A 23,478-nucleotide genomic window follows, 5' to 3' on the forward strand; every position below is an offset into this window, starting at 1 on the left:
AATAGATCAACATGAGAAAAAGAAAAAAGTATTTCTAAAAACTCACCACAGGAACTTAAAATGTTGTCATTTTTATCACCTAATAAATACTCTGGGAAAATTATACCAGTGAGGGAATTGGAAAGGACATTTGATGATCCATTTCAAAACACTGTTTTGGAGGAATGAGAGTCTTATGCAGTTGCAAGGAGATAAGAGACACTTCTATATATCCACTTATCTGAACAGAATTTATAATTAACTGGCTATCTCTGCCTTCTCATAATACTCCAGATGTTTAAGAGGCATTTGCTATTTACATTCCCTGATGTCAAGAACTCAGTAAGCTTTTGAATAGACTGACTTTTGTCAAAATTTATCATGCTATTCTCAGTCTGATTTTTTTTTTTTAAGTTTAATAGAAGTAGTTTGGCTACTTGTTGGTTATTCAAGCACACATTTCATACTTTCAGACATATTTGGGAAAGATTTTGCACCTTGGTTAACTCAAGCTTTATGAGCAGCACGATGCTCCCTCTGTCTGTTGACTCCTTCAGCTACCAGCCTATTACTAGGGCCACATTAATCTTAAGAGACTGAGGATACAGGATGAAATGAGGGTAGTGTGCCTGTGAATTAATGCTAGCAGAGAAAAAAGGAATGGGAACAATAAAACTTAGAATGTATTAGGAAAGTTTCCCAATCTCTCTTTTTTTTTTTTCCCCTTTCACATGAGAAGTAGAAAAAGAATGGTATTATCACAAGTGAGGGGCTCTGAGACAAATTTATAGAGTTAATTTCCAAATACAATTTGGACAAAAGTAATGGAATCTAGTAGAAAGGGGTTATAGGTAAAATGGAAACAGTGAAACAGTTAAGATTTTTAGAGCTAGGATTTTGAATAGAAAAAGCATAAAATTCATAAAAAATAGAAAAGTTGCATGTTCACTTTCTCTCTTTAAAAAATAATAAAAAAGAAGAATATATAATTTTAGCCTTGACATTTTTACTTTGATTCCTTGGAAGATAATGGAAAGACTCATTCAATAATTAATTTGATATTACCTAGAAACACGAAGATAATATAAACAGCTCAGGCTCTGCGAATGATAAATTGGGCCCAATTAATTTTATTCTCTCTGTGACAGAATGACAAGCTTCAAGATAAGAGGAGAAATAACAGCACTGAAATCTTTGAACTTTACAAAAGATCTATTTTCCATCCAAGATGGCATTCTATCACAAGGAAGAACTAAAAATTAACCTGTGGGACACATATGTCATGTTCCATGGGCTTCAATCTAGAGTCATTGTTACTTCATAAATAATCTGATTTAATCACATAATATCTATTATTTTTTATGTTCATATGTGTTTAATGGAACTGACAACCTTATTTAATTAAGAACAGTGGGCCATTAGAAATACAATTTTTAAAGGAATATTTATACTTCAGAACACCATAGTTAGGAAACAGTGTCATCAACCAGACATTTTGATTGAATTAATCATTGAGAAAACCACTTAGGTATGAAAGTTCTTTGTAGGCTTCATTTATATCAATTACAATGCGATGGAAGACAAAGAAATATTTTCTCTGTGAAAATAAACTTTGCCCTAAGATACTCTAATTGTGCTAGACTGAGACCTGTATGAAACACAGAAATGGTCCCAATTTGATAGATTAAGTTGGGCACTTGACTGAAAACCATTTCTTGGTATGTCTATCTTTCACTTCTTCCTTCTTCAAATGTTTAAGTCATTTTATTAAAGTGAACATGGCTTAGAATCCCTTTTTTCAGACACTCAGAATCCAAGTGTGACCATATCTACTATTTAATCTTGAAAACTTTTTTCTGTAAAATAAAGGGAATGGACTGCAATCATTTCCAAGATTCTTTGCATCTCTACAAAGAGTATGATTCTCTTTATTTCTGGAAGACCACTCAGGCTAATTAAAGAATGAGTAATGATAATGCTGAAGGTTTAATCTGAGCATTGTAACAGTAATCATTAGAAATTTGTATTTGCTGAAACCTTCCTCTGCTTAATATCATATGTATATTTCAAATGTAGGAATTTATAATACCAATAGAAAAAAAGTAATTTAAGTATAACAGTGGTTTTCAGAGCCTGTACTGACTCTTCTACTTCCAAGACATTTGAGTAAAATAGTTGAGATGCTTTAATGGTAACCAGCACTGAGAGGAGGGAGCTACTGACATTGCTTAGAGGCACGGAGGCTAAATATTCTGTAGTGCACAAGACAGCCCCTCACAACAAAGGATTGCCCTTCCCAGAATCCCGTAGTGCCCTTGAAAAAGGCTGAAGAGCTGTCCTAATTTTCATAATTAAAATTTTGCAAGCTTCTCCTTTTACCTTATGGCAAATATCAGATGAATTACTGTAAGAACTAGAAAGTTTCTAGAAGACTAGTCTTTCCTGGATAATCCAATTAAGTAACAACAAATATCATAATCTGATAACAGCCAGACACATTTACTTCATGTGTAAGTGTGATGCTTAGCTTGAGGTTGACGATCCTTTCCACATATTGCCTTCAGTGTTCTTTCTTGAAGGGGAAGACGATTCAAGAAACTGTTGACCAATGCGTCCAGAAGCTGTTCTCATAAGGGTATGTATACCGATACTCTTCAGAAAACACTTTGTGCTGATTATGTAGCAAAAACTCCTTGGACAGAAGCCATAGAAACTCTCAGCAGCTGAGAAAAACTTGGCAGGAAATAAGAGAAAGAGGAAGAAATAACTTTGCTCTGTTGAGATATTATATAGATGGTTGAACTCTAAACTTCTTGTGGATGAGGACATTGTCTGTAACTCCTTTATATTCTCTCCAGCATCTGGAAGAATTATAAGCAGATTGGTAATATTTCATAAGAGTTAGGTAACTCCTAGATTGATAAACTCTCAAAATAGGATTAAATATTTAAGCCATTAGGATACTTTGTGTGTGTGTGTGTGTGTGTGTGTGTGTGTGTGTGTGTCTTTTAATAAGCAGACAATACCTTTTGATTAGCACTACAACTACCTTAACTTTCAATAGAATTTGACCTTTCCTTGAAAGTCAAGAGATATGAAATATTAATAAACATAAAATGTAATAGAGATATAAAAGAAAAAATATTCAGGGACAATATTTACCATATTTACTGTTCATAAAATGACAGTCAAGTGAGGAGTCCACTATGGAACAATCAATTAAGAATGACATTGAGAACGTCGTGGGCCATAAGCAGTATGTTTCTTAATAATGGCTTGTGTTGTTAAAAAGGGAAGATCTTAATAGAAAATACAAAATGTGGAGAAAAATCATGCTTCTTTCTCCTAAACATTTGTTAGAGTCTTACTTAGTAAATCCTTGAATACATTTCACTCTTATTATAAGCAGATGTGGAAAGTTCAGAGAACATCAAATGAAACTTTACAGGTAGAACATACGTTTAACTGATAAGAATTTACTTTTCTAATTTGATAATCTTATCAATGCAAAAGAGATTAGGAAGATGCCCAAACAGAAAAGCTTTTTAAACAATGACATTGTAGTTGCTAAGTTTCTTCTAACATCAAACAAAAGAGATCAGGCACATATTTAAAGTTGAGCAGGATAGTATTAAAAACTAGTGTCTTCAGTTGGTGAATTTTCCTTTCTACTTTGTTCAAAATTTTCAACCTTCATTTTATCTGGGAAAACGGTAAAAATTGTTTATAGAGGGATGTGGTTATTCTTCTCATTAAAGTGATATTGTGGATAGGTCTTTTAGGAAATGATTAACTAGATTATATCTATTGTTTTTCTTCACCGAAAACTCTTCCTTTGAGATGAAAGAATGAATGGGGAATTTTTTCAGCTGTTGGTAAATTGATATGCGATAAAGATTAATTTTCCTAGGATGATTACAGGAGGAATCTAAACACATTAATGGAGAGAATCCAAAATATTAAGAAAAATAGATTATATAGAAGAGGTTATTAAATCAAGAAACATATGCCCTCATTAAAATGTGAGGTTTTCCACTTTTATCTTTTCAGTGAGACTGAGATAGGATTTGTTTCTTTAGACTGAGATGGGCACCCAAATGTAAAAAAATTTGTGCAGCAGAACTGTGGATAATTTCAGCCTAGAGGTGACATAGTGAGAAAAACTTCTGTTGTTGAGCTTTTGAGGTTTCTCAGTCAAATCTAGCAAAAGCTATTTCATCCCTTTAAACTCCTAGGACAGGGTTTGAGCTATTATAAGAGATCAATCCATGCTGGTGAAGTTGTTCTTGTCATCATCATTTTTGCTGTTATTCAAAATTGCTAGATCATTAAGTATCCTAAATTCTGAGAAATGGAATTGTTGGACCCCAGAACTGTACTTATTAAGACAGTAATTACACAGATTTGGGAAACGTGTGCTTACGTTGAATACTACCAGGCAGGAAACAATCTCCAAGGGGGATGAACAAGTAACCTGTTTAAAAAAGTAATCAGACGCAGTTTGGTGGGCATATTTTATTTTGAATCTTATTTTTCATTTTAGGCAAATTCCAATTAAGTCTAGAAATCAGAGGTCACTGAAATGACCCATAGGTGATCTTTTTTATGCAATTGGTCTCTTCTAGCCTAAGAATAAATGGTAGAAGTTGCTGAAAGTTCAACTAGAAACCCCAAGAATCTTTGGAAATCATGAAAGGGATTGAGGGTTCACGTCAGATGGCCTCAATGTGACTATGGGCTCTCATTTATGGTTATCCACTACACAGCCTTAAGTCAGAAGGTGAACTGTTGGTGTTTCTCAAATGCCATTTATGCAAAACTATACTTAAAGAGCCAAAAGACAGGAGTGATAATATATAAAACACTGAAAAAATGGAAGCTTCTGAAGTCAGACAAATCATTTGGTTGGAAAATATAAATGGGTATGGATCATTATATTTTCCAAAAGATTCATCAGAAGGATTTGATTTTTTGAGGTTATATAATAACAAAGTAATTAATCCATCAAAACATATTAAATGCCTACATGATAAGTATGTCTAAACATTGAAAATGTCTTAGACACTGCCCCAGCCCACAAAATGCTTGAACTCACAATGGGTGAGAAAATGCTTCTAAATACTTATTTTTTTAACATATTACTAGAAACGTCAAAAGCGAATAACAGACAATAAGAGCTATAAGACTTCAGAATATTATCTACCCTGTTTCCCCGAAAGTAAGACCTAGCCAGAAAATCAGCTCTAATGCATCTTTTGGAGCAAAAATTAATATAAGACCTGGTATTATATTATTACATGATATGATATGATATGATATGATATGATATGATATGATATATGATATGATATGACATGATATGATATTATATTAAAGACCTAGTCTTATATTATGATAAAATAAGACTGGGTCTTATATTAATTTTTGCTCCAAAAGACACATTAGAGCTGATTGTCTGGCTAGGTCTTATTTTTGGGGAAACAGTGTATATACTGTGTGCTTTCTGTATAGACAAAAAATTGCCTCTTTGAGGTCAAATAAATAGAGAATATTCTATTTTTTCCCCAAATTCTTCTAATATGAAAGTAGGAACATTCCTTCAAATATCAGTAGCTGTTTGGAATTTTTGATAAATCAGTAACCCTATGTAAATATACGTCAAGAGAATTTAGAAGTCATCTATGAATCATAGATACTATTTTTAGTAATTTATGATGATGAAGTTTAAGTTTAAGTGCATTCATATATAATATAAAAGTACAGTATTAGGGTTTATGAATATAATAATAGTTAATATTGAAATATGCCTAGTTAGAAAGATAAAAGTTTAAATTAATATAGGACTTAGGCACAAGAAAGCATGTGACTATATATAGTGTCATAAGGTTGCTTTACATTTTGCTTTATTCTCAAGTATTTTTATATATGAGATACACAACTTGCTAGTACACACACACGCACACGGTGTAAATGCATCAGAAACGTATTAATATTATATATCACATATACGTGTGTATATACATACCAAATTAAGTATGAAATTTTGCACATTAAAAGATATATTTGGCCAAAATTTATAAAGCATGTTGATTAATAATTAAAGCATAATTAAATCATGTTTTATTTAAATCATGTTTATATAATTCAAGTAAGAGTGTTTTATGCGAGCATTTTACTGAGTGTGTAATAGAAATTTATTATGTTTTTCTGCCATCTAGTGGTGTACTCAAGAGTTTGTCCATTTTAAAAGGCCAGTGTAAAACTTTTACTGAATTGGAGTCACGGATTTAGGTCATTTAACAAATATAAAGTTGTGATTGAATAAAACTAGAAATTCAGTGTATTCATTACATGGTACTTATATATTACCTAGTCAATTACAAGGGTTTTACTTACAAAATGTAAAACTTCAGGGTTAGAATGAGCTGGATATGGCTGTTGCCCTAAAGTCAATCTCCCAAATGAAGTACCAAGGGAACTAAATTTAAAATATTGTAATGTGATGTTTGAAAATCCTGGCTGGCTCTCACATATAGTCTCAGTATCTATAACTGTACAGCAATTGCCATGTGGCTGTTTTTTAAGCAGTTGTACATGCACTGGTTCTTTATGGTACATATCTTGAATAAAAATGTATATGGCATCACTGAATATTTGTTGTCTTAACACTAACTTTATAATTTAATTGCCTCTAAAAGCAGAAAAAATATTTGAAGTGACTTACAAGCCTACAATTTAGAAGGATAGAAAGCCTATTGGCTGTACATTTAATCTCTTCTCTCAGAGATAGAGTCTGCATTCTTTAGTGAAGGGGAAGCCACAAGCAAAGGCAGGTAGAAACTGTCTCAATATAAATGACATAAACAGAGAATGCCATGCATTTCTACAATCAAACACATCAAAATGAAAAATTTAGTGGTGTTTACTACTTAAAATGCTCATCGTATTCAAGGACAATATTCACAAGTTAATAGTCTTCCTTTGAAAACTTTGCCCAGTAGAAAGAGTTTGTTATCACTCACCCCTGCCCTGCGAAATACGTTCTCTTTTGTGAACAAAGGTTGGTGAACATGAAAAACTCCTTGGGTCTTTACTGTCATCTGTAACCAAGAGGAGGAACTTTTCTTAATATAATGAGAATTGACTCATACAAATATTAAAATTTCCTGGAATGTGGAGACCACTGAACACATATTGTGCACAACAAAGGACTTCATTATAAAAAGAACATAAACACGATTTCTTTGTTTTAATATCAATAGAAAAGAGAAGCAAACATAGATTATTTTGCATTTCCTTGGGAAAGTTCAGGTTGAGTCCATTAGTTTCTTTACTTTTCATTTGGAAAATGGCTTTTTATTTATACCTAATTAGCATTAATGATCTCATTTTTGCATCCTTATATGACATCCTGAAAGAAAAGCAGTCTTTATAAAATGACATAAAAATGAATGAAATGTTCATTTTTTTAGGAACAATGAATTCAACATTTTCTGTGGAGTGCTCTACTGGTGTTTATAAGAATCCTAAAAGTGAGACTGCAGACAGATTATTAAAAATTGTGCAATATTTACCTTAAGAACATAGTGAAAATAATTATAATCACTGAAAAGTTCAAAATGAGAAATGAAAGCACAGATTTGTCACGTTCTAATTCATGGTTAAAGCATAAAATCTTATTCATAGGCTCTAGGTTAGGTTTGTAGCTATTTAAAGTAGATATTAGGTCAGGTGATTTTAATTTATATTGGAAAGTTCTAATGGATGTTAGTAATTAAGCATAGAAATTAATGCCACCTAGTATGCCATGTCTTTATTTGAAATAATAATTATCAAGTATTTAAAATATAACAGGTATTTCTAAAAGTCTTTTGCAGAGATGATTTTCAAAATTGTATCCTTAATTTGTAGTGTGTACTTAGTATCTTACTTATTTTTATGGTATCTTTATTTTAAAGTTGTAACTATTATCAAATCATTTGAAAAGGAATAAAGAATTATTCTACATATAGATTGTTCTACCTATGTCAAAATTTAGTTGTTAATAAATATAAACTTATTAAGCACATTACAAGGAGAGAACAAGTGAATCCCCCCCCCCGCAAGATAACATATTTCTGTCTATTTTCAAACCCAATGAGGCAAAATATCTTGTCAGACATCAGACTGGTTAATGAACATCTCAACCAATGCCATCTACTCCTCAGGAAGCAGCCCTTACCATTCTTGCAATAGTAGTCATTCTTATAAATATGTTTTACAGAAGCAAAGTCACTGATTTTGACCTTTTAGGTAAAGCAATGTATTATTTTATGCAATGCACTTTCTAGCAGCAAGATTTCTAAATTGAAAATATATATATATATATATATATATATATATATATATATATATGTATCAATACTTTCTTAAATTTAAAGCACATATCCTCACACATAATGTACAATTATTGAAAAGTACATTTAGCTTTAAAAATAGAATGATGGCTTACAAAGCTATGGAAAAGAACATTCTCACCTAAGGGTGGTGTAAATAAAATTGGTACAACTTTATGTATTTGTTTTTTTCTGATTCCAGATCTGTTTTTGCCACATACATACACACAAAGAGCTAGAAATAACATTTAAAAATACATGAATTCCTATCAAGTGTATATGTATATATAATATATATTTTTTGTAAGTACAAACCATATATATAAACATATATAACCATATATAGACATATATAGTTACAAATATACATATATATAAAACTATATACATATATAACCATATGTAATATATATGATAGTCAAGTTTTTAACCTGACCGTCTATCAAAAATAGTTTTTATATATTTTTTTTTTGCTTCAAGATTGTTTCATTGGATATAAAATATATAGTGTCACTTTTAAACTTCAGGTTACCAACTCTTATTGTTGGATTTTTCCTATAAAATTAATAAGTAGCTCCAAATATTTTAGCTTTTGTATTATTACTATTACAAATGTCTAATAGTTAAAATAAATAACAAAGTCATTTTAAAGATTTTGATATGTATTTTCATATGGCCATCCAGAAAGCCAATAAAAACTCTGAGAAACAATATCCAAGCAGGTATCAAAAGTCTTAATATTTTATGCCCCTTGAATACATATTTCCACTCCTAAAAATTTGCCCAAAGGAAACAATCCAAAATTTATACAGTGCTTTAAGCCTGAAATTCCTTCACTGTAATTCATTATTTGAAATATTGGAAAGCAAGTAAATACTTACAAAAGGCCATAATGTTGAAACAAACTATGGTAATGGGAATATTCTTTATATCTCAGTGACGGGACCAGTATCAGCATTACAATAGTATGAATAAATGAATGAATGAAAGTTTTGTGACAAATTAACATTAACATTTTACTTGAAAGTGTAAATTTATTATGTATTTTTCAATTAATGAATGGTAGAATTACAACTATAATCATTAAGAGGTCTAATATTGATACTTAATATTACAATACAGTTTTATAGTAAGAAACATGATTATCAAACTATAATGCCCATAAGGGATTATGTGGGTGTTCACAATAAAGATTTCACTGCCTAGTCCCAGAGAGTGTGATACGGAAGTTTGTGTGGGGGTGTGGAATGCACTGATACTAAGCATTGCAGAGGATTCTGATGCTTGCCATCTTTGGGCCTTGCTTTTGAACAGCTTTTAAATTCTGGGAACAATGAGACATTTACAAGATAGAATGAGGTTCTTCACTAAAGAAGGAGCAGTGCCATTTTAGCCCAATGACAAGCATTTCCAGCCTATTAGTAAGAGGATGTTCAAAACAGGAAGTTGTCACTAAAAACTTTAAGAAGTCTAATTTAATTTAGCAGTAAGAACTAATGTCCAGAGGGCAAATATTATTTATAAAAATAAGCCCCGTGTGTATGTGTGTACATGTATGCACAAATGTGTGTGAATACACAAGCATGTGTAAGAAATTACCCTTGGGGTTTTTGAAAATAAATTATTGCAATTGTTTCTGTTTTTGCTTGTCGTATTGTCAGCAAGATGGCACTAACCGCATTGTGTGCGTACTTTGTATGTGTCTGTTCTTAATTTACTATGAGAGGTAAATAAATATTGAAAGCTGAGTGATTAGTGTTTTACAAAATTCTCGAAATTTTAAAATATAACTATCTCTGTAAAACTGCTCAAATATAATCTTAGACAAACAAAGGTGTAGGTTGTAACTGAATGCCAGCAACTTTTCTAGGGAGGCAGAATTGAAACTCTACAGACATGTAACACTTTTTTTGTAGTTATTGTTTTTGAGGTTTCTGTTGTTGTTTATTTTCTGTCCTTATGTCTTCTCTATGTTCTTCTCAGACTGGCTTGTAGCAGGAGACTCTCAAGCAAAGATGTGATTTGCCCTTGACCCTTGCTGTGACTGTAGATTTTATAATATAAGTCAATTTCACTCACAGCAGGGGCCAATGGTAAAGTATTTCAGTTCTTAAGAGCAAATTGGTTAAACTCTTCAGTTTTGGGTGTGCAAGAGACATCCATGGACAATTGACTTCCATAAATCCAAACAAAAGGCTAAGTCTCAGTATGACAAATATATACATTCTACACTCAGCTGAAATACAGTGATGCTTATAATCTTTTGAGTCAGACATATTCAGATCTTGGTTATTTAACCACTTTTATTATTATTTGTAATCCAAGCAAAAATTTCACAAAAATGTAAATTTTCCATTCTCGAAAAAGCTAAATTATATCACATCATAAAATATGGGGCATGTATTGTACAAATTTCAAATTAATGGCATGGCAAACAGCAATCAGGTGGACAAATCAAGTATAAACTGGTTCATATTTAAATGAAAGTCAGAAACAACTGTAATCTAAATTCTTGGATAGAAAGAACTCAGATTTCACAGAAAACTGTCTCAAATGAGAGGTAGGATAGTTAACGTAGAACGTGGACTAGAAATTCAGGTACAGAGGTTCCTAAAGAACATAGTTGTATGAGTTGGGCTGTATGTAAGACAACAGGAAACGGTGGGGTCACTGACAAATTGGTTAGTGCATGATTCTCTTAAAGGAATTTTAATCCAATTAACAAATATTAGCACACACATTACAGAGAAAACATATCTGTGGGCTTCATTTGGTCTATAAGCTACATCCTTATATAGTCTCTCAGAGGTAGATTCAGGAACTATCCCTCCCACTCACACACACACACACACACACACACACACACACACACTTTTCCCCTTTCTGAAAGCCTTTGTTGATTTTTCAGTCTTCTAACTCAGGGTCTCTGTGCAAATCTGTAACCCTTTTCAGCTAAGTATGTTATTCTTATTGGAAACTGTTCTACAACATAATGTTAAATGTTTTAAATTCAGAAGGTCACTGAATGACTACTCCTTGATTTCTGATATATTAGAAGGTAGATGATAGGCTGAAGACCCTTTTATTAAAGCTTTAAGAAGGTATGTGATTTCTTCTTATTATAATCCACAGATAACATGGTTTTCTCTTGATAAGACCCTGATACTCTCGGTTCAAAAGTCTGTTCATCTCAGCCCAGGAGGCTTCTGTAGAACGTTGCCCACTGTGATTTTGGAGTTCTTTCAAAGTTTCACACAATAATCTACCATGTTTCACTGAAAATAAGACCTAACTGGAAAATAAGCCCTACGATGATTTTTCAGGATGACATCCCCTGAACATAAGCCCTAATGCATCTTTTGGAGCAAAAATTAATACAAGACCCAGTTTTATTTTCGGGGAAACACGGTACTGTACCATGAATCTAAATTCTTAGTGAACAAAATGAGAGGTGAGAGTTCTGATCAAACTGAGCTTTAAAACCTAGTTGCAGTATATTTATGTGGAATATTGTCCATTCTTCTAATATGCCGTGAATCTTTGTAGTCTCCTGGAACTTACATCTTATTTCATGATTGCATGAGACAAACTTCATACTTAAAAATTTGGAATAAATATTGCATTGTTCTCAAGTTAAAACAGACCTTAATAAACAGAGATTTTTCAGGAAAGAAAGTGTTTTGATATTTCATTTGAATTGTGATTAAAGTTCAAGCCCAGTGGTGTGAATTGATCACAGAGTAGAAATGAAATTTTGTTTCATCTACATTGCTTAATTTTTTTATAGCTATAGAAAAAATACAATATCTGCTGGTGTATTCAAACTATGTTAAATGCCTAAAGAAGAGACATTTTTAATGGCCTTATAGACTGGAAGGGAATATCTGTATGTAGAACTGATAGTTCCTTATGACCACTCTATGAATTCAGAGGGTAAAAAGACTCAAAATTATAAGTATGAATTTTCTGTATCTAAAGAAAAAACTCTCCTTCATACAGGAGTAAATGCATATTTTTTCCCAAAGAGCTGAAAATAGTTCTGGCTATTCACAATACTAAATAAATAAGTAAGTAAGTAAGTAAATAAATAAATAAATAAATTCTAGGCATAGAGGCTTCTTTCTGACTTCTGTTTTTGAAACAGATATAGTGCAAAGAGATCTTTCCATCCCATCTCCCCCGTATCCATTTCTATTTCAGCCTCTCTGTAGGCTTCAAATTATGAATTTCCAATTCCCAGGTGAAATAGGTTTAGTCATCATGGCATTTTTTTCTCCACCATTATAACCAGCACAGAGTGCCGTGCATATAGTTGTTGCTAAACAAATATGCATTGAATGAATTAATTAGGAGAGAATAGTCCCCTCACACAGGCACCAGAAGTAGAGGTGAAACGCTCAACAAGATTGATCAAGTGCGTTGACTCATTTCCCCTGAAAGTTTCCCATAAAATAGAATAAAAATTGTTTGTCAATTGCTCTAATATATGTGGCTTTGCTGATGCCTAGTAGGGACAATACACATGATTTTCTCACACAAAAATAATTTTCCACTTTGTGTGTAGTTAAACAAAAAGTGTAAAGTGTAACTTTTGAAAAGTAGATCAAATACAGACTTTGGAATTATTCTCTGGTCTATTGATACTTTCTCTACTTAAGAGAGTTAGAAAAAAACAGCTGAGTCTTCTGCAGTTCCAGACAATGTATATATTGCATTTTTAGTTTGTAACATACCTGTGAAATGAAATTTCCTAATATTTTTTAAAACTAAGTATTACAATGGTTAAATTGAAAGATTATTTTCAAGAAGATTGTAATATTATCTTCATGGAGGGTGTTGAATTGTTAGTTAATGTATTTTTTCTCAGTTATCTGTGGGTTAAGAAAAACCTGTAATATTTTGCAAGGTTATGAATATGTGGATGATTTTATATTCATATAAAGTAAGTCAGGGAATGCAGAAAATATGCTGATGGCTGTTCTTTGGATGTTCATGTTATTGAATATTAATAAAATTATTTGATCTGGAGGTAAAAATATTTTTTTATTTATGAAACTTTCCAGAGCTGTCTGTATTTTTTATTTGGAAAAAAAAACACAATGTATGGAAAATATTTAGATGTTTTGGAAAAACAATTGCCACATCATACATCAGGTACCACACAACTGTCATATAATATGGTTACCGAAACAACATGGTTTAATTTTGGTTTTTATTTATACATAAATATTTTCCACATGAATAACCTCAAAATATCCTCTGATTCAAGCAGAAACTCACAAACACTGTTTCTTTTCCATAAAAATCTTAACATGTAAGATTTATTTAGATGTTCTTGTTGAAACATGTAAGTTAAAGGAAAGCCTCTGAAATCATTTAGTTAGGAAAAATTTCACAATTTACGATACTGCATTTACAATATTTCTGCCTGGGAATATTTTTTTTTTTTTCAAAAATGTTTGAACTGAGATATGTGAGTATAAACTGAACCGGAGTTACAGGATTCTAGTGTTTGGAGAGGCAACCGAGAAAGCTGTAGGTTCTTAATACAGTAATCTTACTTAAGATATAATCTGCAGGTGCTTAGAAATGTATTTCTGCCATTCTTGCTCAAACGTAATCCACTATCAACCTACATGTTGAGCTGTTTCTTAGATGGTTACCTCTTAGTAGATTTACAAAGAGCTGATCACAATCCCCTACCTTTTCCTCAAACATCAACTGCTACTACTATTTGTGTTTGAAAGGTGGCTGGTGAGAATTTCTGATTCACATTATAATTTTCAAAATCAAATTCATAGGTTTGGTGTCATTAGAACCATACTGTAGTAAATTGAAATGTAGCAAAGGTAAATATCAATAAAATCTCTCAAAGATTATGAGATCAACTTCTTGATGTGCTTAGTATATATATATATATATAAACACACACACATATATACACACACACATATATATACTCATATATATATACACATATATATGTATATATGTGTATATATATATATATATATATATATATATATATATATATTAGTTTCAGGTGTACAAAGAAACGTAATAGATATTTACACCCCTCACAAAGTGATAACCCTCCCCAAGCTATTACCCCTCTGACATCTTATATACCTGTTATAATACCATTGACTATCTTCCGCATGCTATACTCCACATCCAAGACTATATATATATATATATATATATATATATATGTGTGTGTGTGTGTGTATATGTATATATGTATATATATACATAGATATATATATATTTTTAAATTATAGTTGACATACAATATCATTCTACTTCAGCTTCAGTTGTACGGCTCATTGGTCAGGCATCTACACAGTGCATGAAGTGATTCCCTTGATAAGTCCAGTGCCCTTCTGGCACCTTACATGATCTTTACAACATTGTTGATTATATTCCCCACACTGTATTTCATATCCCCATGACTATATTGTGTCTACCAATTTGCTCTTTCTAATCCCTTCACCTTCTTGATGTGCTTAGTTTTGAAGTTAAAGAATTGCACATCTCTTGACAAAACAGAAATGTACTTATAAACATCTTTTGTTATATGTTAGCCTCATGTCAGGTCTTTTTGTAATCAAGTAGTCCTTTGATTGCAATAGCATTGGAGTCTGAAAGTTCATTTAGAATATATTTCTATTCATCTGATAACTTTTCTGTAAGAAAACATTAGTTGATATATTATAGAAAATACTGAAGGTAGAAGAAAAACTATAGTTGTTTTTAAAATTCTTGGGAGAAATTGTGTCACATCCAGAAAAACTAGTATGAAAGACTCTGAGTATCCAGAGGAATAATATAGGCAGTATTTGCAACAGAAACACAATTAATATTTTTTATCCTAAATTACAGTTGTAGCATCAAGAGATAAATACAGTTTCTATTGTCCTCATGGAAGGTCATTTTTTGGGTTTGAGTTTAAACATTTTGAACTCCTGTGTTTTTCCACATGTAACTAAACATCAAACGAATATCAAAAGATCATTTCTTATTAAATATTTTCCTGCTGGTCTTTTAAGTATATAACTTATTGACATGTATAAATTTATAATATGTAAAATGAGAAATGTAAATAGTATATGCTCCTCTCTGTTCCTAGGGAGTTTCGTGAATAAATTTCCATTAATCTAGTGGCAAATGTACCCTAGAGTTGTATAATTCATGCCCTTTCTGGTTGAGTTTAATAAGAAATAATCTGCTATTTTTCATTTTCTTTCCTCTCCCTGCTCCAATTGTACTTCTATAGAAGTCTTAAATGTTTATGTATGCATTTGGTTATGGATATTGTAAACATCTGTCAACTCAGTAAAACTCATTGCAGCATAGTCATTATTTTGAAGGAAAACTAAGCTCATTTCCATGAAACTAAATGAAAACTGTTTCAATCCAAAATTAAAGAAATACCAAATCTAAAATTTGTTTTTTACTTCATTGATTTGACAAAGATACCATAGGAGAAAAACAATTTATATTCTTTTACTTTTATAAATGTTTTTAAAATATGTTGTTATTTTGGGATAGCAACCTATATGTTGGGATACCATGTTATCCCAAAAATAAGACCTAGCTGGACAATCAGCTCTAATGTGCCTTTGGAACAATAATTAATATAAGACCCTGTGTTATATTATATTATTATATTATATTGTATTATATTATGCATGGTCTTATATTATAGTAAAATAAGAACAGGTCTTATAATAAGTTTTGTTCCAAAAGATGCATTAGAGCTGATTGTCTGTCTAGGTCTTATTTTCGGGGAAACAGGGTATATACATTTCTAAATATCTGTGATTTTGTATGTAGAAAGAGCATCCTTAATAAACGCCATACCTGGATTCCGAGGGACAACTGGATGTGATGGACATCTTGTCTATATAGTTTATGTATGATGTTTGGACTATTCAGGTATCATGAGATGCCAAATAAAGGTGTACCGTTTCCCTTCAAAGGTGAAAGCAATTGCTACTGGTAGGCTGTTGAAAGAGACAGTGAACAGAACATGTTAGCCAAATGTGACAGCAAAATATTTTCCAATAGTCAATTGAATGGACTTTGTTATTTTAATAATGTTTGGAATTAGAGGTTTATAAGAATACCATAGAATTATAATAATTCATAGTTGGGTACTATTCATTTTTATTTTATCTTAATTGGGCTATTTAGAGAAAAACCATTGGACTAATTATCCCTTCCTTTAGGAGGTTTTATATCCGGGGCTATAATTTGGTAACTTTTATTAGTTAATATTGTTGGGTTGCTATGGAAACTTCAGAGTTCCATTTAAATAGACACACCCTTAGGGCTGAAAATTTAATTATAGGTAATTTATTGTATCTGATTTGAATCCTAGATATAAAGCCAATTATTCCCCTTTGTCTTTATTATGCAACCTTATTCTAAACTTTGAATTTCACTCCAGGAATTTTGTTTGTCAGAAACAAATTTGAATCTTTATCATAATTTTTTTTCTTGTAGAACTTTGATGTACACCTTTGTAGTTCAGTATATTTTAGGGGAATTTTTATTTTAACTTTTTTCTTTATTGGGTAATCCCAACATGGATCAAAATATTGTGAAATAAGAAAGGACAGCAACCCCAATATTTGACCTTGTAGGTCCATACCATTGGGGTCCAAATGCCACCTAGTAAGTAGTGACCACCTGGGGAGTGGCTGTTCCTTAATGCACAGTGTTCTGGAAATACAGGAATCAGTGCTTAGACAGACACCCCACAATGGCTCTGTGCTCTCTAAGCAGCTCAATCTCTATTCCTTTTTTGCTTTTCCAACTCTAGGGAAGAGCAAAAGTCAGGCTCTTTCCTACTTTTCTTCACTCAGAGGGGCCAACTCAGGATGGACAAATTTAAGACTGGTAAAATCTAGCCAAACCAACATAAAAAGGCACAGCCCAGAAAACCAGCACAAAAGCTCAGAAATCAGTTGATCCCTTTCTGATCCACTGAACTGTGTGCAGCAGCCCCAGGTAGTAAATCAGGAGGGAGACATTGAAGATACACCTCTTACCTGTGATCATTTCCGATGTATCCTGCTCTCCGTGCCAACTGTTTTTATTAGGGCACTTAGTATTCTCTGCTGGATGCTGGCCAGTGTGTCTTTCTAAAATTTATGGGGGTTAGAACTAATGAGTGACACATAGGCACCACCAGTGGACAGGAAATAGGAAGAAAAATAATAAACAACCAAATAATTATTTAACAAGAAAAGCTCAAGTTTGGTACAGAGTGGAAAAAAGGAGATAGGGGGAGTGGGCTTGCAGGCAGATGGCTCTGGTTTTTATTGAAGTCAGAGGTGCGAACTACAGGAGAGACTTTTCTTGGTTTGAATTTCCCCTGTGTAGCCAAGGGAGGTTTTCGTCTGTGTTTTCCTGAAAATAAGACCTAACCGGACAATCTGCTCTAATGCATCTTTTGGAGCAAAAATGAATATAAGACCTGGTATTATATTATATTATATTATATTATATTATATTATATTATATTATATTATATTATATTATATTATATTATATTATATTATATTATACCTGGTCTTATATTATAGTAAGTAAGACCGGGTCTTATATTAATTTTTGTTCTGAAAGACGCATTAGAGTTGATTGTCCGGCTAGGTCTTATTTTTGGGGAAAAGTTGTTATTGCCTTGGTCACATGTAGTGGTCAAAAAGAAAGGGAGAGTGTGCAAAAAAGGTGTCAGAGGTCAAACACCAGTAACAGAGTCACAGTCTTTTTTTTTTTATATATAGAAATTTGATAAATGCTGGTTGAATACATGCTGAAAAATTTGCTGCTGACTTATTTTAGATTCTAAATGTATTTATATTGAAAACAAATATTTAATTAGACACAGTTTTTGCTGTTAAAAATCATGTTAAAGCATATTATTTATTTATTTATTTATTTTTATTTTTCAATTGCAGTTGACGTACAATATTATATTAGTTTCAGGCGTACAACACAGTGATTAGACATTTATATAACTTACAAAATAATCACCCTGATTAATCTAGTACCCATCTGAAACCACACATAGTTATAACAATATTATTGACTATATTCCTTATGTTATAACCTACATCCCCATGACTATTTTGTAAATACCAATTTGTATTTCCTTATCCCTTCACCTTTCCCACCCATCCCCTCAACCCCTCGCCCATCCGGCAACCACCAAAATGTTCACTGTAGTATCTCTGAGTCTGTTTCTCTTTTATTTGTTTATTTTGTTCCTTAAGTTCCACATATAAGTAAAATCATTTGTCTTTTTCTGACTGACTTACTGCTCTCAGCACAATACCATCTAGGTCCATCCATGTTTTTGCAGATGGCAAGATTTCATTAGTTTTTTAGGTCTCAGTAATATTACATTGTATATATGTCCCACCTCTTCTTCTTGTTTTCCATCCATTGAGGGACACCCAGGCTGCCTCCATATCTTGGCTACTGTAAATAATGCTGCAAAGAATATATGGATTCACATGTCCCTTTGAAGCAGTGTTTTGTGTTTCCTTGGATAAATACCCAGAAGTAGGATTACTGGGTCTTTCTTTATCGCTTGTTATAGCCTTTGCTTTAAAGTCTATTTTGTTTGGTACATATATTGCTACCACAACTTGTTTTTTTAATTTCTATTTTCATAAACTGTCTTTTTCTATGCCTTTCTATCTGTGCGTGTGTCTTTCAATGTAAAGTGAGTTTCTTGTTGAAGCATATGCAAGAGTCGTGTTTTCTTATCCAATCAGCCCCTCACCACCAATCTTTTGATTTAATCCATTTACATTGAAAGTAATTGTTGATAGATATAGAGTCATTGCTATTTTATCATGCAGATTTTTTGTTTTTTCCTCTTCATAAAGAAGTCCCCTTAACATTTCTTGTAATACTGGTTTGGTGTTGATTACATCCTTTAGTTTTTTCTTGCCTGGGACTCTCTTTATCTGTCCTTCAATTTTAAATGATAGCTTTGCTGGGTGGAGTACTCTTGGCTATAGGGGCTTGCTTTTCATCACTTTGAATATTTTGTGCCAATCCCTTCTGGCCTACAAATTTTCTGTTGAAAAATTAACTGACTGTCTCCTGGGAGCTCCCTTGTAGGTAACTAACTGCTTTTCTCTTGCTGCTTTTAAGATTCTCTCTTTGTCTTTAACCTTTAGCAGTTTTATTATGATGTGTTTTAGCATGGGCCTGTTTGGGTTCATCTTGTTTGGGACTCTCTGCACTTCCTGGGCTTTTATGTTTATTTCCTTTACCAGGTTAGGGAAGTTTTCTGCCACTATTTTTTCAGATACTTTCAATGATTTGTTCTCTCTCTTCATCTTTTGGTACTCTTATGATGGTATGCTTAATGTTGTCCCACAGGCCCCTTAAAATATCCTCATTTTTGGATTCTTTTTTTTCTTTTTGCTGTTCTGATTGGGTGTTTTCTGCTGTCTTGTTTTCCAAATTATTAATTTAATCCTCTGCTTCATCTAAATACTGTTGATTCTCTATAATGTATTTTTTATTTCATTTAGTGTGTTCCTCATTTCTGACTGGTTCTTGTTTTCTATGCCCATTTTTATGTTTCCTACCTCTTTGTTGAAGTTCTCCCTGAGGTCACTGAGCATCCTTATAATCAGTGTTTAGAACTCTGCATCTGGTAGATTGTTTGTCTACATTTTGTTTAGTTATTTTCCTGGAATTTGTTTTTAATTTTTAATTTTATTTTATTTGGTACATGTTTCTTTGTCTCCCTATTTTGGCTGCTTCCCTGTGTTTGTTTTTATGTTTTAGGTAGAGCTGTTATGTTTTTTATTCTTGGAAGAGTGGCCTTATGTTGTAGGTGTGCATTGGAGTCAGTGGCACAATCTTCCTTGTCAACTGAGCTGGGTTCTCCAGGTGTGTCCCTTAAGTGGGTTTTGCCCTCCTATTATTTTTGAGTCTTGATGGTGTTTGCATATCAGTGGGAGGGACTGACCATCAGGCTAATTGGTTGTGAGGACTGGCCATGAGTACAGTGAAGGAGCTTTTGTACAAGGGCTGACCCGATGGAGAAAGATTTGCTGTAGCAGGGCTCTGGTGCCTGCCCAGTCTGCTCTTTGGGTGTGTCGACTGTGGAGGTAGTCTGGTGGTGTTCCCTTGTGGTCTAAATCCAGCCACAGGGAATTTGACCCTGGGGTCTCCTGGGAGAGTCCCCACAGGTCAAGTTCAACCTTCATCTGTGTCCTGCCCAGGGCCACTTGGTATGAGCTACAAAGACATCTGCAGATGTAGTGCACCCATGCTGGACTTGGAGGTGCCTGGGAGACGCTAACCTTCAAACTGAGCTCAGTTGCTACTAGTGCTGGGCTTGGAGCTGAATAGCACTAGGTATGGTGCATGCCAAGGTTAGATGCTGCTTGTTTAGGGCTTGTGAGTCTTTGAGATATTTTAGGAATCTCTGTAGCATGAGTCAATACAGGTCATTTGTATGGAAAAGCCACTGTAAGTTTCTTGGGTGGCCCGCAAATTGGGTCAGGGAATCAGCAGGGTAGGGCTAATGGTGTGAGCCTGGTTGATGGAGACTCAGAAATAACACCTACTTGCACTTGTAGTCTGGGATGAGGGAGGGCTCAACAAAGGAACAATGGATTCTGCCAGCACATCTTTCTGGGAGAAAGCTATCCTTCTGGACTTCACCCTGAGGTCAGACAACTTAGTTATTCCCCGCATATCCCCAGCACCCTTCAGGCTGTTGCTCCAGCACTGGAGCTAGAGTGAGTGAGTCTGTCAGCAAATAAATCTGTGTATGGGCCCTCCAGCCATACTCTGTCTCACTCAGCCACAATCTCCAATAGTTTTTACAGCCAGAAATTGTGGTGACTTCTTATTCTAGCACTGGAACTCTGGGCTGGGAATCCTGGTTTGGGGCTGGGACCCCTTGCTTCTCAGAGGGGACCTCCACAGCTTATATATTTCTCCCAATTTTTGACTGCCACACATTGGTTTGGATACCAGTCTGTTCTGGATCTCTGACCTTCCTACCAGTCTCAGTGTGGCTTCTTCTGTATATCCTTAATTATGGGACTTTTGTTCAGCTAGACTTCAGGCAATTCCCAATAATGGTTGTTCTGTAGTTGTAATTTTGATGTGGTTGTTAGAGGATGCAAGCACAGTGTTTACCTCCTCTGCCATCTTTACCAGAAATCTGAATTTGTCTGATATTTCTAACAGAGTTTACCTTTAAATACTTAAAGAATAAAATTCTTTAGAATAAAAGTATTTATTCTAAAATACTTTAGAATAAAATTCAATATCATAATTGTACCATTTTCACTTCAAAAATAGCTAGAAGATTGAAAGAAAAATTAATATAAAACATAGATATTTGAAATCATGGGAAGCAGTTGGAAGACTTTGAGAAAAATAGTGTTATGTAACTAATACACATTTAAAAATAAATATTTAAAAAATCATTATTATTAGGATACAAACAATATAAAGTGTAGAAGGTGATTTCAGTAATTTGCACAGGTGTAATGGCAGCTTGTATTAGTTGGTAAGAAATGTATAACTTCTGCCTGTATTTTTAGAGTAGAGACACAGGAAATACAGAATTGAATATGGAAGGTGAAGGAATTAAGTTAGTGGTTGGAAAGAAAAAACACTTTGGATAATACATTTTGTATTAAATTTATTGTCTAGTACATTTTCAGTTTTCTAATACCCAGGAAGGTGCATTGCTTATGCACAAAGCACAATGCATGTTTATTACATGCATTAAAATATTGCAAAAGTGTTTGAAAATAATAAAGTTTTGCTTGTATGTTAAAATATTTAAATAAGAAAAGAATAAATGAAAACATCAAAGGTCTTGAAAATAATTTTATTTTGTATTCCTCTTAAAAACAAAATAAATAATTAACCGCAAACTAAGTCTGTTCATAGACTGTAACTATAATTATATGTTTATATGTTAATGAAGATTACAAAATAAAAATTATATATATGTTATTTCCACCACTAAGAGTAAAGATTAGAGCAAGCTAATCATATAAAATCTGTATGTTAGAAAAGATATTTAAGAAAGTATAAAGTTTGGTAATATTTTCTGTGCATTTCTAATATTTATATAGAAATATGTCTCATGTATTTTGCATATACTGTATCTCTTTAAATCTATCTTCTAACTCTTTTTGAACTAAACATATTAAAATTAAGATGTATTTTTTTTTATTTGAAGTATAGTTGACATACAATATTAAGATGCCTTTTATTTTAAAAACTTGTAAGAGTCAAATCTGTTAGAAATATCAGAAGAATTTCTCTTAATTGTATACACTTTTAGTAAACTATCCAAAACTATTTGTTTTATTCAATCTTAAAAAAGCACTACTCATTAATATAGCATGTTTCACACTTTGGTTTATAAATAATAACTAAAAAAAAATGACTTTCTTAGATCTTAGGTTAAATAAGTGGAATATTATATTTTATATCTTTCCTTGTTCCTAAAATATAGAAGTATTTCCTAAAATACTAGAAGTGTTCCTAAAAGGTTAAATAGTCTAGCCCATTAATGATATGGAGGCTGAAGATCTAGAAAAATATCTCTCCCTGTTATTAATAATTGTATGACTATCTAACTGTTGCTAAGCATTTGTAAAATATAAAACATTTGATATTTTATGATGAAAATATATTATCTTAAAATATGTTTTCTTCCTTTTTGGTGTTTGATTAATACTTATTGTATGACTGTAAACAGTGAATGAAGAAAGGTCTCTGAAGTAATTAAAATATTAAAAAAAGATGTTTTTGTCTTATTGATAGCTGAGGAGCTGGTCAATGACTGGTTAGATACCAAATTGAAGCAGGAACTAGCAAGTGATGGGGATGCTGAAGGCACTGTGCCAAGTATCATTCCTGTGTCAGAGGCCAAAGGTCATTTGAACTATGACAGGTGTGATGGTAAGAACTGATCTGATTGTTCTAAGCTTTAACATCCAATGAATATGTCTAAGAAGTCTTTTCGATAAAACTTTGTTTTCAAAATAACTTGTACAAAATAAATAACCACTAATTTAGATATTCTCTCCCCATTGTTCACTCTACTTCT

This window comes from Rhinolophus sinicus, linkage group LG01, assembly GCF_036562045.2.
Source record: "Rhinolophus sinicus isolate RSC01 linkage group LG01, ASM3656204v1, whole genome shotgun sequence".
NCBI lineage: Eukaryota > Metazoa > Chordata > Mammalia > Chiroptera > Rhinolophidae > Rhinolophus > Rhinolophus sinicus.